The following is a 17,723-nucleotide window of genomic DNA, read 5'->3' on the forward strand; positions in this document are numbered from 1 at the left end:
CAGCTCAAGGAATCACATTTGATCATGACCTATGAAGTACCTTGGGGGCATTTTGCTATGTTTATGTTGTATGAACATGCAAGTTGTAGTTAATGATAATTCAGTTACCCTTTCCAGCCAAATAGCTTCGACAATCTACTTTCTGATTTGGCAGCAAACTCTGCTGTCTGTAAGGAGTTAGTACATTCGCTCCATAACCATATGAGTTTCCACTGGGTGCTCCAGTTTCCTCCCACATTCCAAAGAGTCAGAGTTAGTACATTGTGGACATATACTGTTGATGCTGGAAGCATTGCGACAATTGCAGGCTGCCTCCAGCACAGCCTCAATTCTGTGTTGGTCATTGGTGTAAATGACATATTTCACTGAATGTATTGATATGTCATCCAAAGCCCTTGTATTTATCATGTTTGTAGATTCAATTCATTAGTGGCACATTCCCCATTGTTCCAGTTAGTCAATTGCTTCAATTCTGGCAATTGATTCTTGATAGTGACTTCCTGGTGTGATTATTTATGGTCTAATATGACAATGATTATTATTAAGCATAAATTATTTCACTGCATGAAGTACCATTATAAAGTTTGGAGCAATAAATGTCAATTTCCTAAATCATGATATTAATTTCCTAAGTCATTAAATTAGCAATGATAATTTCAAATCAGGCATTCTTCTTCCATCTTTGACAAGAAATTTTATTCCATAGAATATGCCTGCTGTGCTCAAAATCACCAATCTCTTCAAAGGAATTCTTCCTCCATATTGAGAGTGAAGTGATTGAAAAGTTTCAGGTATTAACATTTCTCCATTGTCTTCTATCAATCATTTTGTATGGAAACAGTTCCACCTGCTAAAATTGAAGAACATGTCAAAAGACAATTCAATTAAGAGAAGCTAAATATTTTATATATCTTGTCTTGCTGTTGACAGCCTTGTTATTTGTTGGACGCCATAATATAAAATCCTAGAGTTAAAATATGACATTGTTTCTTATTTCTATTTCCAGGTTTCAGTGTAGATATGGGTTTCAAAAAGCAGGATTGAATTAACTTTAATATCAATCAGAAAATTGAATAAAATCTGCAGGTGTTGAAAATCTGAAATAGAAGCAGAAGTTTCTGGAAACATCCAGCAGGTCAGGTAGTATCCATGGAAAGAGAGTCAATGACATTAATTCTGTTTCTAATTCCACAAATGCTGACTGATATGTTGAAACTTTTCACAGCATTCTGTTGATATTTTGACACATGCTGATCTTGGTCATTGAAAATTGTTCTCGCTACCTCAGACCAGAGAAGGAAATCTCATTGGTCAATTCTGGGGATCAAAATTTTATTGATGTGAGGGGGAGGAGATGGGGGAGAAGATCTGCTAATAATATTCTCTCACTTCCTCATCATTTCCTCATAATTCTGCAGAGTAGTAACACAAAAGTGTTGTGTTGTCACATGTATTCTTTTGGCAAGGGCTCCTCCTACAACCCAAGAGTATGAGGACCACATAGCAATGTTCTCAAAGAGCAATTTGACCAATTTGTTTGAATGTTTGGAGGATGTAACAAAATATGTTGATGAGGGCAGTGTTATTGATCTGTTCTACCTGGGCTTCAATAAGTCCTTAGATAAGAGTTGATTTGGGAGATAAATCCAAAATGGTTGAGCTCAGAGAAAAATTGGCATATTGGAGCCAGAATTGGTTTAATGATGTGAGGCAAAGGATGGTGATGGTGAATCGTATTTTTGATTGGAAGTCCTCAGGGGTATATCACAGAGATCGGTTCTGTGACCCTTAATGTTTGCTGTATTCTATTAGCTATTTAGACACGGATTTAGGAGGTACAATTAGGAAATTTGGAGATTACATGAAAATTGGTGGTATTTTTGAACTAAGGAGAATAGCCTAAGTCTGTAGGAAGATATTGATCAGTTGTAAAATAGACAGAACAATTGCAGATGGAATTTAATCCTATGAAGGGCAAGGTGATGCTCATTGGAAGGATTAATAAATGCGGGAGGTACACAATGAATAGTACGGTCCTCCGGGATATTGAGCAACCTCAGTGTCCAAGTCCAAGTGTTCTTGAAGATAGCAGCAAAGTAAATAATATGCTTATGGAGGTAAGTAGGATGGTAACCTTCATTATCCAGGGCGTAGAGCAGGTGCTGGTTGACAGGGCTTGGCAGAATGACAGGTTAGCATGTACTAGATGGGCCAAGGGGCCCGTTTCTGTGCTGTAATGTTTTATGACTTTATAACTCTATGAAGTTATAGTGCAAATTTATAAAATATTTAGGCCACAGCTGAAACACTGTATATAGTTCTGGTTACCATACAATCAGGAGCCACTGATTGGCTTTGTTCTCCTTGAGCAGACTGGTGGGGTATCTAATTGAAGTATACAAAACAATGAGGGGTAGATAGTAGGAAACTTTTTCCCATTATAGAGATGCCAAAAAATACAGAACATGGGTTTATGATAAAGGATCAGAGAATTAGAGGGAATCTGAAAAATCATTTCTTTCTTCATATGTTGATTGAAATCTGGAACACACTGCCTCAATGGTGGGGACTTTTAAGTATTGGGACAAACACTTGAATGGCTCCAGACCAAATGCTGGAAAATGGGATTGGAGTAGAGGGGTAATTGGACGTGCCAAAAGACCTGCTTCTGTGCTGTACAATGTTATCTTCCCATGGCTGAAAAATGCAGGTTGACTCTTTACTCTTTGATTCTTTTTAATTCAGGCATAAAATAGCACTAAGCAGCTAAGTCCTCAGGTCAGAATTAAAAGGTTTTCGCATCTAATTTACACTGTATTACTACATGCTGGTATTTATCATTTGCCTACTGCTTATTAGACATCCAAAAACCTGTTTTTTTAAGATGTTTATTAGGTAGTTCAACATCTTTGTTCTTTGCCCTGGGTCTTTAATTTTTACCCCTGGTATGTGATCATCAGAGAATGGCCAAAATTAAATGTATTAACATTTGGATCAGTTTGAGGGACTGCATTAAAGCCACTGAAATACCTAATCTACTGAAATGATATCATGAGATGCAAAAAAAAGCATTTATTTGAAATAACAAGAGTGATTTAAGTCAGAGCCAGATTCTACAAATAAATGCATTAAGTATAATTACTGTAGCGCTCTAAGGCACTGCATCTGGAAGGCAACATCTATTATCAAGATCTCAACCATCTGCGACATGCCACATTCTCACAGCCACCATCAGGCAGGAAGTGCAGAGGCCTGAAATTCTATGCTAGCTATTTCCTGTGAGTCAAACGGCATAATTCCATCACATAAATCAGTATGCCAGCACTATGAATACCTTGACCACTTTGCACTAAATGGACTTTCTTCTCTTTAGTTCTAATTGTGTCCTTTCTTGATTGAACCTAGGAGCCCGAAACAGGTCAGGTATACTTCATATTGAGTCTAGGGGCGGTTCTGGTAGGTGCTGAGCTAACAAGAAGGATGCACTTCCCAGCTGACCCCTCATTCCTGAAGTAAGGAGTGAGCTGTCAGGCACACTGGAGGCAGCCAGGGCCTCAATGTGAAATTATTGATGAGGCATAAGTGCATTTTCAGTCCAGAAAGAGAAATATGAGGTCAAAGGTTTTAACTTTAAAGGAAGGAAGAGAAGTAGAGAAATTTACAGAGAGAATTCTAGATATTCACTTGATGTTTAAAACTAATCCAAACTATCTGGTGAAGGCACAATGCCCAGTTGTGCGGCGATTCAGTTGCAGACCCTCAAGATGCCGTAATTGCTGCACTTGTTTTGATTCATTCTCACTAGGAAGAATGCCAAAACCATGAAAGGTTGAGGACATGATATGAACTTCACAGCTGAAAGGCTGCTTAACCAGGAGTCGGTGTAGGTTATCAGGCACAAGGATAATGGATGAATGGGATTTGGTGAATATGGTCATCAGAGTTCGGGATGATCGAAGGTTCACAGAGGAAGATGATCAACATGCACTTTGGAATAATTTACCAGAGAATACAAAGCCAATGAGAACAGCAAGCAATTTGCTGGAGGAACTCATTTAGTCTGGCATCCTCTGCAGGAGGAAAGGAATTGGCTTTGTTTTGGATCTAAACTCTGCATCAGGACTGATGCATGATTTCAACCCAAAAAGTCAGCAGTTTCTTTTTTCCCCACAGAGGCTGCTCAATCCATTAATATTCCCCAGCAGATAGTTTGTTGCTCCAGATTTCAGCATTTGCAGTCTCTTCTGTCTCCAAAAGTGTTTGGAAAGTCTGTACAACTTGAACAGTTCTAGACCAAGTATCTGGTCGTCGAGCATATATGCAGAAACCCCCAGTTTTAATCCTTTCAGAGATGGGAGAGAGTTTTGGGGATCATACAATGTGATAAATCATGACTCCTTTGAGAGCTGTAGAATTTAAAACAGACTTCTATAGGAAAGATGTACCCTGGTCTCTGCTTCAACTTTTTGTTTCCTTCCATAGAAGCTGCCTGACCTGCTGAGATCCTCCAGCATTATTTGTGTATTGCTCAAGGTTTCCAACATCTGCATAAACCTTCTCTCTCTGTTTAAATTGTTAGCTCTTACTGACACAACATAAATGTAATCCAAGTTTCCTGAATGGCCAAAAGCAGTTCTAAATTTCTAAACATGCTGTCTCTAATTTTGCAATGAAAGTTTTGGACCTAGCATCAAACTTTTCTTCAATCCAAATAATTGCACAGAATTAGCAGGGAACAGATTATACATCAGATGAGAATGAATTTAGAGTTGAGGCCTGTGTTGGCCAATTTAAATATCTCTATGGTTCTGACTATTTTTGAATCATATATAAGCTACTAAGATAACATTTGCAATAAAATATTAGTTTTGATAATGAAGTAACTTACTTATTTACTTAAACCATCAGCCCTACTGGGGCATAGGCCGGCAACAGCAGGGTGCCAGACTCCTCTTCTCGATCTAGTCCTTCAGGTAGTCCCCACATGCAGTCCATCTAGGTAAAAATCTCTTACCTCCTACGGATGATGTCTTTGGAGCTTCTGCTGGTGTTTCTGTAGCTCTAGGTTTTTTTGGGGATCAGGTTGCTAGCCCCATGGCCAATCCTCCTCTTTGCACAGCTCGGCTTAGAACCATCCGTGGTGCTGTTATGATAAAGAAAGATTAGCTTTATTTGTCACATGTATGTCAAAAGATTGAAATGCACAATGAAATGTATTGGTTTGTGAATAACACAGTCCATGGATGTGCTGGAGGCGTCATAAGTGTCACCATATTTCCAGCACCAACATAGCCAACAAAGCAAACCCGCAACTTACCACCCTAACATGTATGTCTTTGGAATGTGGGAGGAAACCAGGGCACCTGGAAGAAACCCATACGGTCACAGAGAGAATGTAAAAAAAAACTCATTACAGACAGCAGTAGGACTTGAACCCCAACTATGATCACAAGATCACCGGCACTGTAAAGTGTCACACTAAATCACTATGCTACCATTTTGCCCATAGATTATTTAAATAAAAACGCAGCTTGGAATTCTCAGAGGAAGGGAGTGAAGAGTAAGCCAGATGAGATAACACCCTCCTAGGTCCATCTTCTGATTTCTTCAGGACATGTCGGTTTTTGAAGTCCACCTCCACATTCCTGGCTTTTAATCCCTCTCTCTCATGATTTCCAGGGTAAGGAAGAGCGGTGAGCAGTGAGAGATTATTCACTCGGTGCTGATGTTCATTGGTCATGTTTGAACTGTGAGGGTGCTACCGATCAGATGCTAGTATATAGTGTTAATTTCCTTCATTCATTCAGTAAATGAAGACCCTGTAATGTAGGCATGAACCCTGTAGCCCATTGGGTCCTGGGCTGGTTGGCCAGTCTCTTGATTTTGTGATCCAGGCCAGGTTAATGAGCCAAAGAGTACAACAAGCTCCGATGAACTAATTCATTGGAGAGGACAAAAATTGGCCATTGTAAGAAAATCTAGCAGGTGTGCAAAGAGCCAGAAGCAAGTCGTTGAATTTTTTAAAAGGATTTCATGAGAAATTAGTGGGAAAATGGAATTAAGGCTTGGGTTGAAAATCTGGCGTGGGAATAATGGAGCAGGTGGCTTCATTTTAAGTTGTGAAGTTGGATGATTCTGGTTCCTGATGCAGAATTTGGTCCAAAACTATTATGTGCATGCTTCAGACATACACATAGACAAAATGTTCTCGAAACAACCACAGAGCGATCAGCATTTAGTATTTGTAGCTTATGGATGAAGTGTGACCAGTGGAAAATGATATGAATTGACAATTCAGTTTCTTGGCCTCATCTCAGGTAGCATCAAAAACAGAAAGATGTTGGCTTATTCTTTAATTCAACTCCATTCCTCAGAGTAATGACCTTTTAAAAATGTTGAGCAGCAAACTTGATGCTGAGCCTCACAGCAAACAAGTGTGGAGTTTTTAGATAATTAGACCATAAGACGTAGGAGCAGAATTAGGCCATTTGACACATTGAGTCTGCACTGCCATTCAATCATAGCTAACTTATTTTCCCTCTCAACCCCATTCTTCTGCCTTCTCCCCGTAACCTTTGAATCCCTTACTAATTACGAACGTATCAACCTTCACTTTAAATATACCCAATGACTTGTCCTCCCTAGCCATCGATGTTAATGAATTCCACATGTTTGTCACCCTCTGGTTGAAGAAATTTCTCCTCAGCTCACTTGTGAAGAAACTTCCACCTATTCTGAAGCTGTAGTCCTAGACTTTCCAATCATTGGAAACGTCCTGTCAAAGTCCATTTTATTAGCTTTTCAAAATTTGGTAGGTTTCATTCAGATTCCGTTCCTCATTCTTCCAGACTCCAGCGAGTACAGGCACAGAGGCATCAAACACACTTCACATATCAACCATTTTGTTCCCTGGAAGCTCCAATGGGCCCTCTCCAATGGCAGAGCACCACTTCTTTAGATATAGGGTCCCAAATTACTCATAATACTCCCAATATAGTCTGACCAATATCTTGTAAAGCTTCAGCAAAACATCTTTGCTTTTATATTCTAGTCCTCCCAAAATAAATTACAACATTGTATTTGACTTCTTTGCCACCGACTTAACCTGCAAGATAACCTTGAGGTTATCTTGCACTTAGACTCTTAAATCCCTTTGCAGCTCCAATTTCTAAATGTGTTCCCCATTTAGAAAATGGTCTATGCCTTTATTCCCTCTACCAAAGTGCATGACCATTTCCTTTCCTACATTACATTCCATCTGCCACACTTTTGTCTATTCTCCCAACCTGTCCAAGTCTTTCTGCAGACTCCCTGCTTCCTCAACGCTACCTGCCCCTCCATCTATCGTTGTATTATTCACAAACTTGGCCACCAATCTATGAATTCTGTCTTAAGGATCATTAACATATAATGTGAAAAGTAGCAGACCCAATACGGACCTCTGCAGAACATTACTAGTCACCGGCAGCCAACCAGAAAAAGGCCTCTTTTATTCCCAGTCTTTGCCTTCTGTCAGTCAAGCCAATCTTCTATGCATGCTTGTACATTTCCTGTAATACCATGGGCTGTTATCTCATTTAGCAGCCTCATGTGAGGCATCTTATCAAAGGCCTTCTGAAAATCCAAGGTCCTTTATATGTCTTCCTATATATATCTCTTCCTAGAGATGCTGCCTGGCCTGCTGCGTTCACCAGCAACTTTGATGCGTGTTCCTTTATATGTCCTACTAGTTATTTCCACAAAGAATTCCAACAGATGTGTCAGGCAAGATATCCACTCAAGGAAACCATGCTGACTTTGGCCTATTTTATCATGTGTCTGTGACGAGGGTCCTTTGAAGAGAATGGGTTGGACCCAAATGCTGGGGTATCCGAAGCAAGGACCGAGACACAGTTTCAAACTGGATTGAGAACTGAGCACAAAACAAACGCTAGACGGTTTCACTAGTAGGGCTCAAGATTGAGCACTGAACTTTAGTTCAGGTGCACCTTAATTACTGAATATTTGGCATCCAAACCATGATTGCCAATTAGAAGGACTGTACTGAACCCTTAAAAGGGGCTGTGCCAGCTATCCATACTCCAGAGAGTTAGAGTGTCTAAATCTCATAAACTGGCGTGGTTAGGAGTATCTTGTAACATTGCCTCCAAGTACCCGAAAACTTCAACCTTAATACTGGACTCCAACACCTTTCCAACCACCGAGGTCCAGCTAACTGGCTGATAGTTTCTTGTCATTTGCCTCACATCCTTCTTAAAGAGTGGAGTGGCATTTGCAAATTCCCAGTCCTCCAGAAACATTCCAGAATCTAGAGATTCTCGAAAGGTCACTACTAATGCTTCCACAGTCTCTTCAGCTAGCTTCTTAGGAGCTCTGCGATGTAGTCAATCTGGTCCAGGTGATTTATTTATCTTCAGACCTTACAGGTTCTCAAGAACCTTCTCCTTACAAATAGTGACAACACTGACTTCTGCCTCTGGACAGTTTTGGATTATCTGGCATACTACTGGTGCTTTCCAGAGTGTAGAGTGACACAAACAACCTATTCATTCACTGGTCTTGCTGTACCCCTATTACTTCCTGTCTGGCTACCTTGGTCCTTGGTCCAATATCCACTCTAGCCTCTCTTTTACTCTTTATATAGCTGGGGGAAAGTAAAAAAAACATTTGGTATCCTCTTTTATATTATTAGCTTGCTTACTTTTATATTTTATATTCCTCTCCTTGTATCTCATTTGACATTTGCACCACCCTTTGAGTGACGGCATTCTCCCCCAGGTATATCCCATAAGTATTTCATCTATATGATCTCTGGTTTTGGTCTCACCCAAGCTCATTGGTAAAAGCCTGCTTGCATTAATTCTATCTATACCCCTCATAATCTTACATACCTATCAAATCTCCCCTTATTCTCCACGTTTCAAGGAATAAAGTCCTAACCTATTCAACCTTTCGCTACAACTCGGGTCCTCAAGTCCTAGCAACATCTTTATAAAATGTCTCTATATTCTTTCAGTCTTATTGATTGATCTTTTCATATGTGAGGCATACTTAGATGGACCTTGCCAAAATTCAAAAGAAACCTGTAGATGCTGGAAATGTAAGATAAAGACAAGAAAATGGTAAAAACTAGTTGTCTCAAGCAGGGATGATTTGTTAGGCATATCTAGCATTTTTTGCTTGTACCTTGGATACTTGTAGTTGTCGGGAAGTTCAGGTTTTCAGAATCAGAATCAGAATCAGGTTTAATACTACTGGTATATGTCATGAAATTTATAATTTTGCAGCAGCAGTGCATTGTGATACATAATAATAAAAGCTATAAATTACAATAAGAAATATATGTATCAAATTAAATGAATTAAGTAGTGCAAAAAGGGAGGAAAATAGTGAGGTAGTGTTGATGAGTTCATTGTTCATTCATAAATCTGATGCTGATGGAGAAGAAGCTGTTCCTGAAACACTGAGTATGTGTCTTCAGGCTCCTGTATGTCCTCCTTGACGGTACCAATTAAATGAGGTTATGACCTGTGTGATGGATGCCGCCTTTTAGTGGCATCATCTTTTGATGTGTCCTTGATGCTGAGGAGGCCACTGCCCTATGATGGAGCTGGATGAGCTTGCAACTTTCTGCAGCTTCTTCTGCTCTGGTTCAGTGGCCCCCTCCATACCACACGTGATACAACCAGTTAGAATTATCTCCATCGCACAGCTGTAGAAATATGCAGGTGTCTTTGCTGACAATTCTCCTCAACTCTTAATGAAATACAGCTTTCTTTGTAATTGCATCAATATCTCCCGGGAGGGGGAGAAGATGGCGGCGCGACGACAGCACGCGCGGCCACTTCGGTGATGATATCTGTTATCTGTCAAGTAGGGGACCGTGCACAATCCTGATTTGATGAAGATAGATGTGAGAGCACAGAGGAACATCTGGAAAATTTCTGAAATGCCTGCTTCACTGCCGCTGCTACTGTGTGTTAACCAGAATCTCCGGGGCTGAAGGCCTCAAAATCCTCGGCTTTGCGTGTTTCAGCAGCCGGGGAGAGGTCGAAGGCGCTTGGCAGAGGATGGCGCTCAGGAGGCTGTATCGGAAGGCTGGTCGGAAGCTCGGAGTTTTTGGACGGATGGACTCAGTGTCGGCTGTGGTCGGCTGCTTCCAAGGTGTCAGCAAGTTGACGGTGCCTGGAGGTTTACGGCAGGGAGTTTCTCCTTTTGCCGCTGCTATCGGGGACTCGGGAGTCGATCGACTCGGGACTTTGAGACTCTTTTTTTACTGGGCCTATGATCTGTTCTTCATCAAATTATGGTATTGTTTTGCACTGCTATAACTATATGTTATAATTATGTGGTTCTGTCAGTGTTAGTCTGTGGTCTGTCCTGTTTTCTGTGATATCACTCTGGAGAAACGTATCATTTCTTAATGCATGTATGCATTTCTAAATGACAATAAAAGAGGACTGAGTGTTCCCATAATCTAACATGTCGGGCCTAGGGTAGATTCTCAGAGAGGTTGACACCAAAGTTCTTGAAGCTGCTCACCCTTTCCACTTCTGATCCCTGGATGAGAACTGGTGTGTGTTCCCTCCCTGATGTCGAAAATCAATTCCTTGATCTTACTGACGTTGAGTGCGGGTTTGTTATTGCGACACCCCTCAATCAGCTGATCTATCTCATTCCTGTACGCCTCCTCATCACTATTTAATGCCCCTGTTTTGGAACTTGTTGATTAGAACTGAGGGTGTGATTGTGTTGAACACTGAGCTGTGGCCAATAAACAGCAGCTTGACATCGATATTGCTATTGTCTAGGTGATCCACGGCTGAATGGAGAGCCAGTGAGTTTGCATCACCGCAGTCCTATTGTGTTGATAGGCAAACTGCAGAGGGTGCAGGTCCTCGCTTAGACAGGAGTTGATTCTAGCTATGACCATCCCCTCATAGCACTTCATCACAGTAGACGTGAGTGCCACTGGGCGATAGTCATTGAGGCATCTCACCCTGCTCTTTCTGGACACTGGTATGAATGTCACCCTTTTGAAGCAGATGGGATCCTCTGACTGCAGCAGTGAGAGATTGAAGATGTCCTTGAACACTTCTACCAGTTGATCAACACTGATTTTCAGAGCCCTACAAGATACACCTTCAAGGCCTGACACCATGCAAGGGTCATCCCCTTGAAAGATGCTTTGACATCAGCCTCTGAGACAAAAAAAATCACAGGGTCAACAGATGCTCCAAGGACTTGCACAGGCGTAGTCCTATAATTGTAGCTATAAGACACATGAGCTTCAAACAACTATAATAGCTTTATCAGGAATTCAGTAGACAGGTGCTTCCATTATATATGATGACTCTATTACTTCTTCTGACTACATGACTAACTGATGTAGCTGTGTATGAAATCTGCAGTATCCAAGGGTACAAAGAATTTATCAATTGCTTTCCCTTAATAATCATTGTGCAAACTTTGAGAAACTTTCATTGTCCATTCAAGATAATATTGTTGGCTTGGATCTTTAAATACAATACTGTGCAAAAGTCTTACGCACATAAATATATATAGCTAGGGTGCCTAAGGCTTTTGCACAGCACTGTGGTGATTTTATGTATTGCACAAAAAAAAACAACTAATTTCATGATATATGTGAGTGATGACAAACCTGAGTCTGATATGGGTCTCTATTGTGGTCTGAGAGTGGGAAGTGGGCACTAGAGAGACATTTTGTAGACCATAAGATCATAAGACCGTAAGACAAAGGAGCAGAAGTAGGCCATTCGGCCCGTCAAGTCTGCTCTGCCACTTTATCATGAGCTGATCCATTCTCCTATTTAGTCCCACTCCCCCGCCTTCTCACCATAACCTTTGATGCCCTGGCTACTCAGATACCTATCAATCTCTGCCTTAAATACACCCAATGACTTGGCCTCCACTGCTGCCCGTGGAAACAAATTCCATAGATTCACCACCCTCTGACTAAAAAAATGATCAATAGGTCAATTATTTGGAATCAAATGACTGCCTGGTGTCTCAGGGCTGGTTGTGTCTACACCCATGCCACCCCCTACCCTTGGTACTCCTTCTCTGTCACCTGTCCCACTCTCCTCCTACAGCGCTCCACCCTTATCATTCCCAACACAGTTTACTCCTGCCAGATTTACAAACTTGCCCTCTGCTCCATGTTGACAAAAATACAGTACTGTGCAAAGGTCTTAGGCATCACAAACAAGAGAAAATCTGCTGATGCTGGAAATCAATGTAATACACACAAAATACCGCAGGAAAGCAGCAGGTCAGGCAGCATCTCTGGAAATAAGCAAGCAGTTGACATCTCAGGCCGCAACCCTTCATCAGGTCTCCTGAAAGTTCTTAGGCACCCTCGCTATATATATCTGCCTCAGACATTCGCACAGTACTATATATCATCTACAAGTTTTACAAGATCTTTATCCAGCACGGGCCAACAAATAAAACTTCTGGCTGAGATGAAAGATTGCTCAAAGTGAAGCTTGTCTTAAATCAGTCTTCTCAATGCACATTTCATGACAATTCCACACTCACATTTAACAAAATGTTCTGTTGACAGCAAATCATCCTTTTTCTGCCTTTATTTGTCTTTGTATTTTTGTCCTTTTCTTAAACTGAACAATAACATAAAGTATTAATTTAAGTCATGCCTTTTTTGTCTATTGCAATCTGGTCTTAATGTTGTAAATAATTTCCTGACACTTGATGCATGTCTTGTCTATGTTTCTTCAGTTGACTTCTTCAAAGGAAAAAGAGGCCTATTCACTTGAACTTATTTCAGAAAAATTTCATAACATTAAAGGAAGTTATGCAGAATTTCATCCAAGCCCTAGATATCTCTACATCTCTGAATGTGACTTTTTTTTTAATGCACTCCAGGTCAGCCTGCCATTTCTACCCTCTGTGAACTCGAGACCAAACATAAACTTGGCTTTGCAATCTGTACTTGCTAACCTACACCGGTTCCCAATTGTGTTTTGCAATACCTTCAACCAAACACTTTTTCTGAGATCTCCACCATCCTACACCCTTTGAGTTATCCATGCTTTCCTTTTTTGATCCATTGAATGCATCTGTTTTAATTCCTCTGTTGTTAGTAATTGTACCGGTGGCTTCTAAAACCCTAAACTTTGAGCTTTACTCTCTAAACCTCTCCACTTCTCTGCCTTTCTTCATGTTTTTGTTATTTTCCTTAAAACATTCTTCTTTGAACATCCACCCACATGATTATCACCTAGTATAGCTTAGCCTATCCTGAGAAATGGCAGCAACAGTTAAATAATGCTATGGTCTATTTATAGATTTACATTCTTATATTTCCTGAAGAATTGTTGCAATTCCAAACAACAGAAAATGCTTTAGTTTTCACTTTATGGAATAGATTTAGTACATTTTCTTTTCCGTTCCAATACCCTACAGTTAATTTCAGCTGGCATATTCAATATCCAGTTGTAGGTCAGGATCAATACAATCAATCTTCCCAAAGTTGGAGACAAGAGATTAATGTCACCACTAACCTTAAGTGAACAGTCACAGGCATAAAGGTGCAAAGTATTGTACAATTGAAAGTGGCTCTCATTTATTTCAGGCTTTTTTACAATTCTGTATAACTGATATTTTCTTCTGTTCAGTCTTATAAATCTGTTATAAAGGAAATATTTGGACTGGCTCCAACACAGCGTTCAGTGGTTTTCTCGGCAGTTAACTATATCAAAACAATATCATGAGAAAAGATCAACAGTGAAAACTTGTCTTGTATCTGCTCACCTTACTCCATTAACTTCTGCAGTTAACACTGACAACATCAGTAGTGTTCCAGAACTGTACTCGGATTTGTATTTTGCAGTGCAATGTTTTCTGAATAGCTTTCATCTTTGTCAGGCCTATAAAGCCCACTTCCCTCTATTGTTCCTTTACAGCGGCAATGACTTCGTTCTGAGCAGGAAATTTTTACATGGCCTCAAAACTGCGTGGCACTTAAAATATCTTTTTGTAAAATGCACATCAAACAAACACAAACCACAACTCGCAACAGAAGTAAACAATGTCAGACAGTCAAAACAACTGACAGGCATAACGGCAAAAATAAAATGTTCTGACTAGATGGTGTCGGCGTTCAGCAAGCTGGCGGCTTATTAACAATGAGCTATCAGCTTCCATGCTGTGTTTATTGTTACAATTTGTAACAGTATTGTAACTTGCAAAACTGACAATGTAAATATGTTGAAGCTCTAAAATGTTTAAAAGTAAAGGCCCTGGTATGTTAATTATTTACAAAATTTATGGATATATTCATTAACACATAATTAATTACAAGGTATTTCACAATTATATTAACAGATTTCAAAATTATGTTAACATAATTATAAAATTATATTAAAGAAAATTCCATCTGCACAGCACCAAGGATTATGTGCGCAGGAGCATTTCATTTACTGTGTGGCTGCACACCCACACAGCTTAGAGGGCACAGTGATCAAGCCCCAAATCAAGGTATCTTGTCATAACATGTGCTGGCAATATCAGGACCCAAGTGCGGAGGAAAGACAGATTCGGATGAAAAGACGGCAGCTAAGGTTTATTCATAAAAATTCCAACAGGTCATCGGTGGTTCGGCTGAGCAACACCCTCAAACCATTCTCAAAAACTAAAAGCCTATAATTAGTGCTAATCAGGTGTCCAATTAAATATCACAAGTGTCACGGAATCCCCAAGCCTATCAAAATAAATTTAAGAAGCTTAAACTAAAAGCTCTAGGAGACCACATTACAAAGAGCAAGTTGCTGGAGAAATACATAATACAATACGTAACTCTAAACAGCTGAAGGTGCTCATTAACCAATCAGGTGTTCTAAAAGCCTCAGTGCTCAAAGCTGTCCGGCCCCTGGCACAGGTCTGAAGAGCTCCTTGCATTTCTCCAACCAGATTTAGTCTTTTGACTGTGTAAGATCTTACCTTCAAGCATTTTCATTCAAGGGAGTTGGTCCTGATTTGGGTTCCACTCGATTAGTCACATAAGTAACAGGTCTTCTGACACTTTCAAAGAAGTGAGCTGTGAGTTGTGGTTTGTGTTGGTTTTGGTGAGCAAGCTACTATTGATTGTTAGAATGGCACTGCCCAAGACTGAAATATATTATAAATGTAAGAGATATTGCAGATGCCATAAATCCAGAGTAGCACACAGAAATGCTGGAAGATGTCAACAGATCAGGTAACATCTATAAAGAGATGTAATTAGTCAACACTTCAAGCCAAGACCCTTCATCAGGATTAGTGATGAAGGGCCTGACAAGATGTTCCCTCTGACCCTAGGGGAGGCAAGTGCAGAAATTGACAGGAGAGCTATTTAAAGCAGTGACAGGAGAGGTACCAGAGGGTTGGAGATCAGCCAATGATGTTCCACTGTGTGAAAAAGGCTCTAAGCAGAAACCAGGAATTTATAGGTTGGTGAGTCTGATATCAGTTGTGGGCAAGTTATTGGAAGGTATTCTTAGGGAACAGATATATAAGTATTTAGATAGACATGGATTGTTTAAAGATAGACAACATGGCTTTGTGCATGGTAGTCATGTCTAATCAACATTATAGAGTTTTTTGAGGAAGTTACTGGGAAAGTGAATGAAGGCAAGGCAATGGATGTTGTTTACATGGCATTTGAGAAGGTCCTGCATGGGAGGCTCGTCAAGAAGGTTTAGTCGCTCAGCATTCAGGATGAAGTAGTAAATTGGATTAGACATTGGCTTTTTGGGTTGCCTTTCTGACTGGTGGCCTGTGACTAGTTGTGCGCCATAGGGATCAGTGCGGGGCCCTTTGTTGTTTTTTCATCTATGTCAATGATCTGGATGATAATGTGGCTAACTGGATCGACAAATTTATGGATGACACCAAGATTGAAGGTGTAGCGAACAGTGAGGAAAGCTATCGTGGCTTGCAAAGGGATCTGCATCAGCTGGAAAAATGGGCTGAAAAATGGCAGATGGAATTTAAAGAAGAGAAGTGTGAGGTTTTGCACTTCAGTAGGACCAACCAGGTTAGGTCTTACACAATAGGGCACTGAGGAGTGTGGTAGAGCAAAGGGATCTGGAAATACAGGTACATAATTCATTGGAAGTTGCCTCACAGATTGATAGGGTCATAAAGAAAGCTTTGGCACATTGGTCATCATACAGAAGATGGGATGTTATGTTGAATTTATATAAGACATTGGTGAGGGCTAATCTGGAGAATTGTGTGCAGTTTTGGTCTCCTACCCACAGGAAAACTGTAAACAAGGTTGAAAGAGGGCAGAGAAAATTTACAAGGGTGTTACCCTGTCTGGAGGACCTGAGTTATGAGGGAATTTTGAATTGGTTAGGACTGAATTCTTTAGAACGTAAAAAATTGAGGGGAGGTTTGATAGAGGTATACAAAAACATAGGTTAGGTAAATGTAAGCAGGACTTTTCCACCGAGGTTGGGTGGGACTATAACCAGAGGATGTGACTTAAGGGTGAAAGGTGAGAGATTTAAGGGGAACATGAGGGGAAGCTTCTTCACTTAGAGGGTCATGAGAGTGTGGAATGAGTTGCTAGCACAAGTGGTCCATGTGAGCATGTTTGTAACAATGAAGAGAAGTTTGGAGAGGTTCATGGATAGCAGGGATATAGAGGGCTATGGTCCAGGTGCAGGTCGTTGACAGTAGGTGGATTAAATGGTTTCAACGTGGACGAGATGGGCCGAAGGCCCTGTTTTTGTGCTGTTCTTCTCTATGACTCTATGACTACATCCTTCAACAACATGACCAGCTTATGTTTAACACGTAAGCACAGCTTTTTTAAAATTATTCACACTGACTAATTTTTTTGATTTTGTCCCAACTTGGATTGCAACATGCAGCTGACAAATTCCATTGAATAGCTTTATCAAACATTGTTAGTTCATAGTGTCGCAACCACGGATTTGACAGCGTAGCAGATGCAGCGATTGCGCTCGTGAATGTGCACATGTCAGCTAGTTATTATTTCATTGTGATGGTATTTAACTCCATTCCTTTCATCGTAGTGCTTGTCAAGTCTTGGGCAAAGTATAGCAATGTTTCGCTGCCTACTTGCATTCGGCCTTGCCTGAGAAATTAGACTGTCGAGTCAACTGACTCTGAAGACTAGTGGTATTCATTTTATATTTAGTTATTCCTTTCAGCCGCAGCGTTGGCTTTCTTTTTCCATTTGAAAGTTTTCAGTTAACAGCCCTGTTTGGCCCAGTGTTTATTGGTTTCTTTTCCCTCTAACTCTGTTTACAATAAAGTCTGTGAACTATCAACCCACTTCAGTGTCTCTCGCTCCCCACTTGGGCCATAGCCAAACATGTTGACACATGGTGTTGTTTTCTGACCGATTTCAAAAAGTATAAAGTTCAAGGTAAACTTATTATCGAAGTATTGTATGTTATGTTATCATATACTACTTGAGTTTCATTTCCTTGTAGCGCTCATGCAAGAAAGCAGTTTCCATCAACAAGATCCCCACAATCCAGGCTATACTCTCTTCTTGCTGCTACAGAAAGGAAGAAGGTACAGGAGCCTTAGGTCCCATACCACCACGTCCAGGAATAGTTATTACCCTTCAATCATCAGGCTCCTGCACCAGCGTAGACAACTTCAATCACGACACTGAACTGACCATTGAATACAACCTGTGGATGCACTTTCAAGGACTCTAA

The sequence above is a fragment of the Mobula birostris genome, chromosome 10, assembly GCF_030028105.1.
Source record: "Mobula birostris isolate sMobBir1 chromosome 10, sMobBir1.hap1, whole genome shotgun sequence".
In the NCBI taxonomy this organism is placed as follows: domain Eukaryota; kingdom Metazoa; phylum Chordata; class Chondrichthyes; order Myliobatiformes; family Myliobatidae; genus Mobula; species Mobula birostris.